At 46.3% G+C, this 13,933-nt stretch overlaps 1 protein-coding gene across 1 annotated transcript in view; it reads left to right on the top strand.

The window, feature by feature from the left end:
* The window catches only part of kcnq4 (potassium voltage-gated channel subfamily Q member 4), a 596,979-nt gene that overhangs the window by 311,833 nt on the left and 271,213 nt on the right, over nucleotides 1-13,933 (top strand). The gene's annotated exons all lie outside the window — the stretch shown is intronic.

Here is a 13,933-nt window from a genome sequence, read left to right as displayed (position 1 = left end):
TAAATCTACATATAGATTGGGTGAATTAGATCGGCAAAGGTAGCCTGGATGATGAGTTCACAGAGTGTTTTCGGCACAGTTTCTTAGATCAGCACGTCCAGAGTCAACCAAAGAGCAGGCTATACTAGATTTGGAAATGCGCAATTAGGCAGGAATAATTAATGGCCTCATAATGAAGGTGCCTTAAGTAGCAGTGATCATAATATGACTGATTTTCACATTCAACTTGAGAGGGAGAGAGAGAGAGGAGTGGATCTAAGACTGGTGTTTTAAACTTAAATAAGGGCAATTATGAGGGCATGATGACAGCTGGCTAACTGGGGAATTATGTAAAGGCATAGGTCAGTGGAGATGCAGTGGCAGACATTTAAGGAGATATTTCAGAATACTCAGAGAACATATATTCCAATTAGAAAGAGACTCTAAGGAAAGGACACACCTCCGTGGCTAACTAAGGAAGTTAAAGATAGTATCAAATTGAAAGAAAAAGCATATAATTCCACAAAGATGAGTGGCAAGTCAGAAGATTGGACAGAATATAAAGAACAACAAAGAATGACGAAAAGATTAATAAAAAGGGAGAAATTAGAGAATGAGAGAAATCTAGCTAGAAATATAAAAACAGATAGGAAGGGTGGAATTGTCTGGACCCATTTGTGGGTGTCATGGAGGGCAGGGGTGGGGGGCAATTCGGTGGGAGGGGCAGAAATCAGTTTCATGCCAGCGTGAAATCACAGCAGGATTATCGATGATGTCCGCAATGGTGGAATGTGAATCCCGCTGGAGGCCGGCGTGAACCTGATTTGCATCCTGGTAATGGGATGCAAAGTAAGGCCCGGCCAAAATCGTCCCCCCACAACCAATTTACCGTTATGCTGGCGGGAAAACATGCTGGCTCAGAACACATCTGGACAAGTGAGACTTGCAGAAGTCGGGCCTCACCTTTAGGGCCTTGCTCAGATTGCGGACATTTGAGAGGCAGAGGATGCTGGAGCCCTACAGTTACTGGACCCTGGAGAAACACATGCATCACATGCTGGGTGGATCCTCATGGATATGGCTCCGCCACGAAACAGCTCTCAGGATGTGGGACGTCTCTGTTGATGCTTCGGGTCTGCTTCGGAGCATTATGGTCTTGGTCATGGGCTGCTACAGATGATCGGCGACAGGGTGGGAGAGGAAGGTATACTTGGGGGGGGTTTTGGGAGAGGAAGGACTACTATGTGTGAATGGGAGAGGAAGGTGTACCGGCGAGAGGGTGGGGGAGGAAACGAAGGTGTTGGGGGTGGTGATGTTGGGAGGGGGCAGGAGGGAGTACAGGGGGAGGAGGGTGTAACAGGGGAGAATGCTGCAACTGGGGAGGTAAGTGTAATGGGGGAGGAAGGTGTAGGGGAGGGATTGTGGAGGGAGAAGGTGTTTGGGGGAGGAGGGAGTAAGGAGAGGGGAAGGTGTGTGAGGGGAGGAGGGAGTGCAGAAAGGTGAAGGTGTTTGGGGGAGGAAGGAGTGCAGAGGGGGAAGGTGTTCAGTGGGAGGAGAGAGTGCGGAAAGGGGAAGGTGTTCAGAGGGAAGAGGGAGTAAGGGTGGAGGACTGAGTAAGGGGAGGGGGGATGTCCAGGTGAATGTGCAAGGGAGGGGTCTGTAGAGTCAATGACTGCCTCCTGGGGAGCGAACTGAGGGTGGTAGGATGGAATGGTCAATGTGAGAAGGGGTAAATGGAGCCAGTAGGGTGGCAGGGTGAGGGTGCGATGGTAACGATAGAAGGGATGGTGAGGGTGGTTGGTAGGGACCCAGAGACAAACACGGCCGTGAGGGTGGGGAGCAGATCAGGGAGGTCCGTGTGGATGGGGGTGGGATTCTCAGGAAGGTAGGGACCGTGCGCATTCACCTGGACATCCTGGAACAGCAAGGGTTCAGGTTGGTAGGTGACAGTGGGGAGGTGGATTGTGATGCCGGGAGGGTTGACAGTAATGGGGGAAAAAGCGTGGGTGACTGGGGGAGGAGAAAGCACGGGGATCTGATAATATACCAGACACCGAAAATGGCTGTTGAAATCGAAAGTGAGCGGAGCCTCATGTTGGACAGGCACGGTACTGCATGGGAGTGGTCGGACAGAGGTGCAGGTCAGCTTGGCTGGACAACTGAAAGAGAACCCCAGCAGGTAGCATTGAAAATGCTCAGGACAGTAAGATGAGTGCGATGAACGAAGGCTCTGCGTGCGTGGGAGAGTGCTTGCACGAGGCTCTGAAAGGCCCTGCGCAGACACTTCTCCCTCCAGAATCACTCGTGGTCCGGCTACATGCAGCTGAACTGCTAGTGGTGGGGATGGAATGCAGTGTCAATTAAGCTGAAAGACAACATTACACATTAATTAGTGAAAGTGAATATATTTTTAGATTATAAATGATAAAATGTGTTCACCCGTGCAACCACTTGTGATCAGAATTTCTTAACTTTTCTAGGCCTACCCCTTCTTCTAGGTGCTGCCCTGACATCTGCAGCAGGGGTGCAGCCAGCCTGTGCAATAGTTGGCCTTGTTGCCTCGGATATCTTCGGTGTGCGTCCTCTGGAGAGTTGAGGCCTGGAGGGCCTCAGCTTGCTATGGCTGTCCTCCTGTGGGCTAGCTACTCCCTCTGCGGTGACAGAGGAAGAGGCTGAGGGGGTCACAGGCAAAGGGGACTCGGAGGGAGAGGACAGCCTCTGAGATTCCTGAGTGGATGACCCAGGGGTGTCCAGCTCCTGCTCCTCCTCCCTTCAGGTGCTTGAGAGCCCCGGCCTGACTCCTTGAGGGGAAGGAGCACCTGGACGGACATCAAGTGCCCCCTTTCCCTCTCACGTTGCTACTGCAGGAACTCAGCCATGGCTGCCACGATGGAGTGCAAGTCTGCGCACATCTCTGCGTTCTGCTGGACCAGGGTCTCCATGGCATCTGCCATCCTTCCCATGGAGACCTCCATATGTGCACATGTGGGCACCACTTCATCAGAGAGCAGGCAGAAGCACTCCTCTGACTCACGTGTCACTCTGTTGAAGGCTTCCAACAGTTCTGCGTGATGTTCCCCTGCCTTCGACTGACTCTCCATGATGAGTTGGAAGACCGAATCCAGAGTTTCATCATCTGACTCGGACCTCACAGATGCCTCTTCCCCAGCAGTCCCCCGAGTGCCGGGGAGCTCGGCTGAACCTGCCTCTTCCAGCTGCAGATACGTGTCTGTGCAGTGACCACCAAATTGTGAACCTGAGCCTGCTCTAGATCTGGATCCCACCGAGGTGTGTGTCTCTGCGCTGGTGGAGGGTGTGGGTAAGCGCTGTGATGGGTCTTCCAGGCTGCTTATTTCCAGCTCTTCAATGGAGGAGGTGTCCTCTTGGCTGGAGGTGAGGACCTGGATGGAGCTGAGGGACTGACTGGCTGAGGGCATCGGTCACTTGGCAGAGCTTCCTGTGAACCAAAGTAAAAATAATTAGTGCATGGCAGCAGGATCAAAAGCAGGAGCAAGTACTCACAGTCATGTTGAGAGAGGGATGATGTGGTGCAGGATCCTCATGAGGGTGTTCGCCACCAACCTCACCGTCACCACAGGCACAGTCCATGTCCTCACCAGTCAGCGTGATGGCACGCTCCTCAAAGTGAGCGAGGGGCCTAATGTGGACCATTCCACCCCCGGTCTAGGAGCTCTCCCTCCTACTGTGAACCAGCTTCTTCTGCATGGAAACAGATGGAGAGAGTGTGAGCTGGACACATGGCACTGCATGGAATGTTTGTGTGGTGAGCGGAACCATGGACAGGATGAGGACGTCAGCTCCAGAGGATATGAGCCTGATGGAGATGTGAGGGTGTGTGTGAGAGTTAGTGGTATTGTCCCTTGAGGTGTGAGATCCCTGTGGATGTGTGATGAGTTTGTGAGTGTGTGAGGTGAGAGTGGTGAGGTGGTTGCCTTACCCTGGCGGAATGGATGAGAGCACTCATTCTCTTCCTGCACTGAATGGCTGACCTCCTCTGTGCCATGTTGGTGCTGACCGCTGCTGCTACCACCTCCCAGGCTGGATTGGTGACTCTGGTGAAATTCCTGCAGCCAGAACAAGGGGTAGAGGATATCGCGGCAGCTACTACTCCCAGCAGGCGCAAGAGAGGCGTCACTAAATTTGGAGGCTGCCGTCTTCTTTGCTTTTGGAGCCATCTGTTGCCTGGAGCAGACCTGGTCTGTAGACATGAAGTAGGCAGCGCGCTGGTGAGCTTTAAATATAGCGCCCGGAGCGAAGAAGCGCTGAGGTCACGGCGTGGCGGGCAAATCCACGCCTGCCCACCAGCGATCTGGTGTGTTTCCTATGAATGAATTATTAATGAGGCAGGACATGCCAGGAAGGGTACAATAAGGCGGAGAAACCCGCCATTGTGGCCAGTGGGTAAAATGTCATTTTTCACGCCCGCTACTGCACTTCGTGAAAATCTGGGACAATTCCAACCTAAGAGTTTCTACAGGTATTTAAAAAGAAAAAGAGTAAGTAAAGTGAGCATTGGTCCTCTAGAGAGTGAGTCTGGGGAATTAATAATGGAAAATTATTAAAAATGGGAAGCCACTTAGGACCAAGATGAGGAGAAATGTCTTTATTCAGAGGGTTGTGAATCTTTGGAATTCTCTACCCCAGAGGGCTGTGGAAGCTCAGTCACTGAGTGTACAGGTTTGGTCTCCTTATTTAAGAAAGGACATAATTGCATTAGAAGCAGTTCAGAGAAGGCTTACTTGACTGATTCCTGGAATGTAAGGGTTATGAAGAAAGTTGGACAGGTTGGGCCTATATCCATTTGAGTTTAGAAGAATGAGAGGTGATCTTTGAAACATAGAAGATCCTGAGGGGACTTGACAGGATAGATGCTGAGAGGATGTTTCCCCTTGTGGGAGAGACTAGAACAGGGGACAATGTTTAAGAATAAGGGGTCTCCCATTTAAGACAGAAATGAGGAGAAAGTCTAACAAAAACTGAAAATTATGGCCGAATACCCTGCAATCTCCACACTCACTTTCCTCAGTATTCTTGGATGCATCTCATTGGGTTCTGGTGCCTTATCAACATACTTTCAACAAAGTCTTCAGCATTATGGGACTGAGTCCAAATTCCAGAAACTCAGACTAATGTCACGAATGACACGTTGCCCTATCATTAAAGAATCAGACGCTAGTTCTGCTTTCAGCTAACCTCTAACAGTCTAAGCTGGGTGCCTCACTGGGGTGCAGTGCACTGTCATCGCTGGGCTTCAGCATTGTACTTTGCAGATGATACAAAACTTGGTAACACAGTAATTGGTGAACATAATAATAACAGACTTCAGGAGGACATAGACAATTTGGTGACATGGGCAGACACATGGCAGATACAAGCTATGCAGATAAGAGTGAAATGCTGCACTTTGGGAGAAACCATGTCGACAGGCAGGATAATCTAAATGGTATTATATTGAGAGGGGGTACAAAAGCAGAGGGATCTGGAGCACACATCAAGAATTCTTTGAAGGGGGCAGGGCAAGTTGTTGAACTGGTTAAGAAAGCATATGGGATACTTGGCTTTGTAAATAAGGGCATTTAACACAAAACAAGGAAGTCATGCTATATCTTTCTGAATCTCTGGGTAGTTTTCAGCTGAAGTAGTGTGTACAATTCTGGGCACATGAGGGGACATGTCAGGAATTTTTTTTTTCACTTCCAAACATGTTTACAACGTCCACCGATCTCCCTGAGGCGGCACTTTGCCTCAGGGATATCTGTGCGCTCTTTCGCGCGCATGCGCAGAAGAGCGCACTCCCGGCTCAGGGAATCCACCCCCGCCCGCAGAGGGAGTGCACATCCTTACTTGGCCCACCCATGTAAAATGGCGGCGCACCCCCAACCGGGGGCACCGATCGGGAACCTGCCTGCCAGCGCCCACACATCCCCCCCCAATGAGGGGAAAATGTTGCCCCTGGAGTCATTGGTTTTAAATAATTGGCAAAAGAATTAGAGGAGAAATTAGGAAAATATTTTCACATAAAGGGTTGTTAAGATCTAGAAAGCACTACCTCTAAGTGTAGTGTAATCAGATTCTATATGAACTTTCAAAAGGCAATTGAACATGTGCTTGAAGAAGACTAATCTTCAGCATTATGGTGAAATGGGGACTAATCTGTTTAGCTCTTTCAAAGGGACAAAGGCCCAAAATTTATCTTCTAAGTCAAGTGTGCAGGGTCTGGAAATTTCTGATTTCACAAATCAAAGAAACTTCCTTGAATGGCCGAATTTTTGTTCCGGGGTGGAGGTGGGTGCGTGCTCTACTGGGGCCCACTGCCCACGGAAACAGTGCGGAAGCAGCCACAGGGGATGCTGAGTGCTCGTTAAAAGGCCTGCCTCATTGCTCTGGGACTTCGTCTCAGTTATAAAAACTCTAAAGCCCTCTAGCCTTCACTCCCCTTCACACACTCTCCATGCCCCATCCATGCCAACTCATGCCCCTCTATCCAACCCCATGGCCCCTCATACTCTCAATGCCAACCTATGCCACATCCCCATCTCCTCCATGCCAACCTAAGCCCCTCAACCCACCCCCAAGGACCTTTATATCCACTATGTCAACTTAGTTCCAACTCACGCCAACCCATGCCCCTGACCAAGAAACATGATGCCGTAATAATATGATGAGTGTTTGTTCTGAAAGAAAGAGATATAAAGGGCTAAAGGACCTTCTTCACCCAAACCTACATGATAGATTTCCACCTCCTTCTCGTCTCTCACTCATGTCACATGCTGTTCCTAGATCAAGTAGCTAGGCAGTGACCCTGCTTCCAGATCTCAAGTGGTCTAAGACAGCTGTGGGGAAGTTTCGCCTCTCCCCTCGACAGACACGCTGCAGCAACTTTAAAATGGTTTTGTGCAGCCATGTACCGGCAGTGCCACAAGAACCTGGCACAGCAACTAAGCATTTCATTATCACAAATCAAAGTCCACCAGTGCATAACCATTTGATGTGTCCCCATTCAGTGCACCCCATTCAGTGTTGCTTAGACCAGAAGCCAAGTGCTGCAGAATTCAGTACTCCAGCCACCCTTGCTCCATGATATTGACTGACTTTTCTTTTAATAATTTACCAAATTCTAGCTACATTCTTTGAGGGGGGTTAATATGACCCGGAAGGACACTGAACCTGCTAAAGTGAGGGCAGGGTGCAAGCTAATGATGCATAGAGTGAAAAGAGCTGGTTGGTAATGAATACAAAAGGAAGGCACTGAATCAGGAGCACGAAGCACACAAACACTGGGCAGAAATTTTCGCTTGGCGTGTGGGTGCGTGCCTGACACGCTCAAATGTTAAACAGCGTGTGGTATTTTGATCAGCTTGTGCTCGCGAGAGTCGGCAGCGCGCCCGGCGACAATTAAGAGGCCTATTAAGGCCATTAACATTTTAATCAATATTACAGTTGGTGGGCGGGCAAATTGGCTAGTCGGCCTTTGCCTTTTTGAGGAAACCTCATCCAAGGGCGGAATGAGGTTTCTGATATTAATTTTTTTTAAATGAAAACATTTGGACAGAATTTCCATCTTGTATACGTTCAGGTGACTGTTTCTGATGCATAGGCATTTTTTCCGGATTTTAAAATCTGTTATTATTGGATTTGAATTCTTCAGCTTCCTGAGGCAGCTCTCTGCCTTCAGGGAGCTTTCTGTGAGTGTGCCCCCGCGCCCGCATTGACTTCAGCGCTCGTCCTCCTCCCCCCACCGACCCTGGCAACGCTGAGCCTTTCAGCGCACCTTTCACACTGGCTGGCCGTTAGTTGGCCAGCCAATGTGAAATCGTGGTTGGGGGCCATTCGGGGATGGCGGCCCGTTTCCTGGCCACTCCCAGGCCTGCCAACTGCGCCCGCCTTCCGAACTCCAAATCCTGTCCACTGTGATTAACCCTGACAGCACACCCAACAATCAGATTCCTTCAGCAGCTGAGGTTGGATATACTGTATGCAACCAGCTGTGATGGGATTTTAGAAAGTACAAGAAGCCCCTTAAAGATGGTACAGCAGAAGTGGGAGGTCAGAGAGAAAAGCAGGTCATGGATGAGGCAGATTGCAGGGTGGAAGGCAACCAGCATGTGGGTAAAAACGGAAGAAGACACACAAGAAACATAAACCAGGAACAAACAGACGCTTGAGGACCTGAGGGGCCTGATTTTCCACCTGGAGATGGAAAATGGGACATGGGTCTATTTTTGTGTCAGAAACCGCCTCCAATGGGAAACTTACTGAATTTTGGATTTTCCCAGAGGTGAGCTCTTAATTGATAAGGAGACTGGTTTCCTGTCCAATTAAAGCTAGTGGGGTCAGGAATGGAGGCTGGTTTCAGATACCCAAGGCACTGGCTGGCTGCAGTCCTCAGGTAAACCCTGGGATTGTGGGGGAGGCAATTGGGAGGGAGTGAGCATGGGCTGCTAGCAACCCATGGCATGCTTTAGACCAGGTTGCTCATTGTGTTGAGGGAGAGAGTTTGTGCCTAAGCCTGCCATTGCACCACAGTGGCCCAAGATGGCACAGGGGTCCCTGAGGACTAGCACCCATGAAGGAGAGAAGGGAGGTCCAATTCCTGGAGGCTGGCAGAAGGAGGCCAGCTCATCATGCAGCTTTCTTTTCGGCATCATCTTCCTTTGCCTCCAATTCCTCCTTCTCTCTTACCTCCTGCTCCTGGCCCAGTGAGCTGTCCCCTTCCAGGGCCTCACTGTCCACAAGGCGCACACCCCTCTGGAGGCCTATGTTATGGAGACCACAGCAGACCATCACAATGACTGAGAACCTGGCAGAAGGAAAACAAGAAAATGTAGTAAAACACTAAAAGAATGACCAAAACGAAAGTGAGTCCTGGAAAAAAACAAAAACAAGATGACAGTCAGAATAGAAGTGAAAATATAGGGGGAGAATTTGGAACTTGTGAAACTTTCTCTCAAGTGCAAATTGCATGCCTGCATTTAGATTTCCTGCTCTTGCTACAGTCTAACCAGTTATTAAAGGATCACTGCAGGTCACCAGCATTGTGCAGTCAGGAAGAGAGGAAGTACTCCTCCTGGTCTAAAGCATGCCTGAGGACTGCTAGCAGCCCATGCTCACTCCCTCCCAATTGCCTCCCCCCAATCCCAGGGTTTACCTGAGGACTGCGGCCAGCCAGTGCTCATACTTCCAAATCCCCTCCCCCCATTCCCAGGGTTTACATGAGACCTACTGCCAGCTCAAATGCTGGTGGAGCCAACCAGAAAACTCGATGCCCAATTGATATCTGTAGCTCACTGGAATTACGCGAATGAGCCCCAAGACCAAATTTTGGATGAATCTTGAGCCTCCAGCTCTTGGTGTGTCTCTGAGTACATCATCTATTTCAAGTCCAAAAATGGGCCAAAACAAATTTCAAGTCCACAATGGGCTTGAACTTTAGGATGATCACAAAGTAGTAAATCTGAATTACTACTTTCCCCAAATATTCACAAGGGAAATTCTCCAAAGCAATACCAAGTTAAATTAACAACTGTCATAAGTAGCACAGAAATCCTAAAAAGGCTAAGTGAGCTAACAGCCAATATATCCCCAGTGATAGACAGTATTTACCCCAGAGTGCTGAAAGAGACTAGTGAGGAGATTTGTGAGGCAGGTGACAGTCATTATGTAGAAATTGATAAACACTGAGGAGGTGCCAGTAGATTCAAAACAGACTGATGTGCCCTTATCCAAAAGGGGGATAAAACAGACCAGTGGCCATTTCCATTTCATGTAAAATAATGGAATTGGTTATCAGAAGTAATCTTTAACAACTATAATCTAATTAACAGCAGGAATAGTAGATTCAGAATGGACATTCTGCCTGATCAACCTTCATGTCTTCTTTGAGGAAGTGACAAGTCAAGTGATAAGCTCTTATGAAGTGGTGGATCTTGACTTTCAAAAGGCCTTTGACAAAGTTCAATTTATTAGTTAAATTTGAAGCTATGAGGATTCGGTGTAAACAGTAAGAAACTTGCTAAAGGGCAGGAAATGATAAGTATGCATTAGGGAAATTAATTAATGTAAGGAAAGTACTGAATGGTTCACCTCTGGACTTTTGCTGGCCCCACTACTGTTTCTAACTTAGATAATTAGCCTGGATTCATAAATTTAGTGCAAATTGGTCACATTTGTAAACATCAAACTAGTAGGAGCAGTGGAATCAGATGAGGCAGTTCAAGTTATAGAATAAGTTGGTCTAAATATGTAAATCGATAGAACAAGATAGCCAAGATACTAAAACACTGGATATTTCAAACTGTTATCTTAAAAAGACTTTTAATTAAATATTTCAAAATACTTATTACATGGATATCATTCAATAGAACTTTACAATAAATTTCAGTGTGGTTTAGATTCTGTGTTCAATGCACACAGCATTTTTTAAAGTAATTACAAACGTTCACTCTGTACAAATGTGTACTGCAGAATCGTAAATGTTACACATTTGTTCAAAAAAGAGTGTAAAGATAAGCCCAGCAACTATAGAGGCCGGTCAGTTTAACTTCAGTTTTCTAGAAACAATAATCCGGGACAAAACTAAGAGTCACATCGAGAAATGTGGGTTAATTAAGGAAAGCCAGCATGGATTTCTTGAGGGAAAATCATATTTAACTAACTTTCAGGAGTTTTTGAAGAGGTAACAGAGAGGGTTGATGAGGGAAATGCTGTTGATGTGGAATGCATGGACTTCCAAAATTTGGATACAGTGCCACACAACAGACTTGTGAGCAAGGTTATAGCTCATGGAATAGAATCAGAAAGAAATAGTGGTGACATGGATACGAAATTGGCTGAGCAATAGGAAACAAAGAGTTGTGGTTAATGGATGATTTTCAGGCTGAGGAAGGTTTGTAGTGGAGTTGCCCAGGGGTCAGTGTTGGGGACCTTCCTTTTCTTGGTATATATTATTGACCTAGACCTTGGTGTACATGGCACAATTTAAAAGTTTTCAGATGATGAAACTTGGAAGTATTGTGAACTGTGAGGAGGACAGTGTAGAACATCAAAGGGACATAGACAAGTTGGTGGAGTGGGCGTAAAGGTGGCAGTTGCAAGTTTAGTACAAAAAGATGTGAAGTGATTCATTTTGGTAGGAAGATCATGGAGCGACAATATAAAGGGTACTAAACAGGGTGTACCTGAGTGTATATGTGTATAAGTCATTGAAGGCAGCAGGACAGGTTGAGAGAGTGGTTAATAAAATGTACAGTATCCTAGGCTTTATGAAGAGGGGCATAATGTACAAGAGCAAAGAGGTTATGTTGAACTTGTATAAGACACTAGTTCGGCCTCAGCTGGAGTATTGCATCCAGTTCTGGGTTGCTGCATTTTAGGAAGGATTGGAGAGAGTGCAGAAAAGATTCACAAGAATAGTTCTAGGAATGAAGAACTTCAGTTGTTAATATGGATTGGAGAAATTAGGACTGTTTTCCTTGGAGAAAAGAAGACTGAGGAGATTTGATAAATATTCAAAATTATGAGAAGTCTGAACAGACTAGATAGGGAGAAACTGTTCCCATAAAGTAGATAGGGAGAAATTGTTCCCACTCATGAAAGAATCAAGAATGAGAGGGCACAGATTTAAAGTAACTGGCAAAAGAAACAAAAGCGATATGAGTAAAAACTTTTCACACAGCGAGTGGTTCAAGTCTGGAATGCTCTACCTGAGAGTGTGGTGGAAGCATATTCAACTGAAGCATTCAAAAGGAATTAGACTGTTGTCTGAAAAGAAAGAGTGTACAGGGATATGGGGAGAAGGCAGGAGATCGGCACTAAGGGAATTGCTCATTCAGAGAGCTAGTGCAGACATGATGGGTTGAATGACCTCCTTCTGCATTTTAGTATTTCTGTTTTTCTAGAAACAACTGTAAAAAAAGGGCAAAGAAGCAACAGAAAAAAGATATATTAAAAAAACTAATAAACAATAGAAAGTGTGGGAAGCTGGTAAAGAACAACAACAAATAACTGGATCTTTCAAATTGTTTTATTAAAATGACTTTTACCTTAATCTTACAAGTGTCAGTGGGGGAACATTTAAGGAACAGTGATCATAGTATAATAAGGTTCAGCATAACAATAGAAAATGACAAGAAGAAATTGGGGAAAGAACCAATTTCAGTGGAATGAGAATGGAAAATGTTCCAGGTAAACTGGAATGAAAGACTGGCACAATTGAAAAGGAACAATGGACTGCCTTTGAAGAAGAGATGATTCTGGTACAGTTGAGATACATTCTTACAAGGGGGAAAGGTAGGGCAACCAATGCCACAGCTCCCTGGATGGCAAAAGGGATAGAAAAAAGGATGAAGCAGAAGAGGTGTGTCTGATAGATGTCAGGTTGATAGTACAAGTGAGAACCAGGCTAAATATAGAAAACTTAGAGGGAAAGTGAAAAAGAAAATCAGAGAAGCAAAGAGGCAATATGAGAAGAGGCAGGCAGCTAACATAAAACAGTCTTTTATAGGCATTTTTTAAAATTCGTTCATGGCATGTGGGAGTCATTGGCTAAGCCAACATTTATTGCCTTTTACTAAACTACCCTTGTTCAGAGGGCATTTAAGAGTCAACCACATTGCTGTGGGTCTGGAGTCACATGTAGGCCCGACCAGATAAGGACAGCAGATTTCCTTCCCTAAAGGACATTAGTGGACCAGATGGGTTTTTACGACAATCAGCAATGGTTTTGTGGTCATCATTAGGTTTTTAATTCCCGATTTTTATCGCATTCAAATTTCACCATCTGCCATGGTGGGGTTTGAACTCAGGTCCCCAGAACATTACCCTGGGCCCCTAGAATACTAATACTAGACAATACAACTATGCTACCACCTTACCATAAATATTAAAAGGGTATAAGAGGAAGGGCGAATCCAATAATGGAAGAAGATACTTATTTCAAAGAAGATGTTGCCAAAGTGTTATGATCCTGGACTAGACCACAGGTTTTTGGTATTATCAGGTTAGGGACCAATAACATTTTGTTTAAAGTTGACAAATTTTGAAATTCAAGACACCTGCTAATAGAATAAAACCACAAGATTCCATGGATTTTAAACAAATAAAAATAAATGTTACTATACAAGGTCAGAAAGATAAAACAATTTACAATATCTATCGTATACTCTAGCATTCAGGATTATTATGAGGTACGTCTGAATTAACAGGCAAACGATGGTTGAACACACCGCACAGCACTATAAATGGCAGATGCAACCAAGATAGATTCGATGGATTTCTCAACAACCCACCCAAACATCACTAAACACTATGAGTCAACAAATCTCGTTGAAACTCTCATGAGGGATTCCAGTCTTCACCTTTGAAGATTTCTCTCCAAAAGTTGCTTCAACTTGCACAAAGTCAATGATGGCCCACCTCGCAGGGTTTCAATCTCATCTCCTGAGACTCCGCTCCCCTGGATTCCGGAGTAAGCACTCACACCCCAACTCACAAGTACAACTTCAGCTGTTCGGCCACACCAAGCAGAACACTACTGCTCCAAAGGGGTACCATCATTCCAATTGTCCTCAGCATGGAGTCACCAACCTTCTGCTACCTTCTTAGACCTTCAGGGATTCTCCTGAGCCTTCTTCAATTGCCAGGGCTTCTCCTGAGCCCTCACCACTTAAAAGCCTGTCAATCGCAGCCCTTTCTCTGATTGCAGCCTCTTTCTCTGCTTCTCTTTTTTTCTCTTAACTAGGACCTGCCTCTGTACCCTGTGTGGGATTCCTCTTTTGGGACCTCTCCCTGTCCGCTGCCTGGTACTTTTCTCAGCAATGCTCCTCCGCTGCCACTCACATGACCCAGGTTTATGCAACGTTTTTCTTTATGCACAGGAACACTAGTGTCAGGGTGGCTGAGCCCTTTAACTGCTAGGGGAGAAACCCGGAACTGA

Source organism: Cetorhinus maximus, chromosome 21 (genome assembly GCF_964194155.1).
Source record: "Cetorhinus maximus chromosome 21, sCetMax3.hap1.1, whole genome shotgun sequence".
Lineage (NCBI taxonomy): Eukaryota > Metazoa > Chordata > Chondrichthyes > Lamniformes > Cetorhinidae > Cetorhinus > Cetorhinus maximus.
The sequence above is the reverse complement of the archived record's forward strand: the minus strand, read 5'-3'. Positions and strand labels throughout refer to the sequence as shown.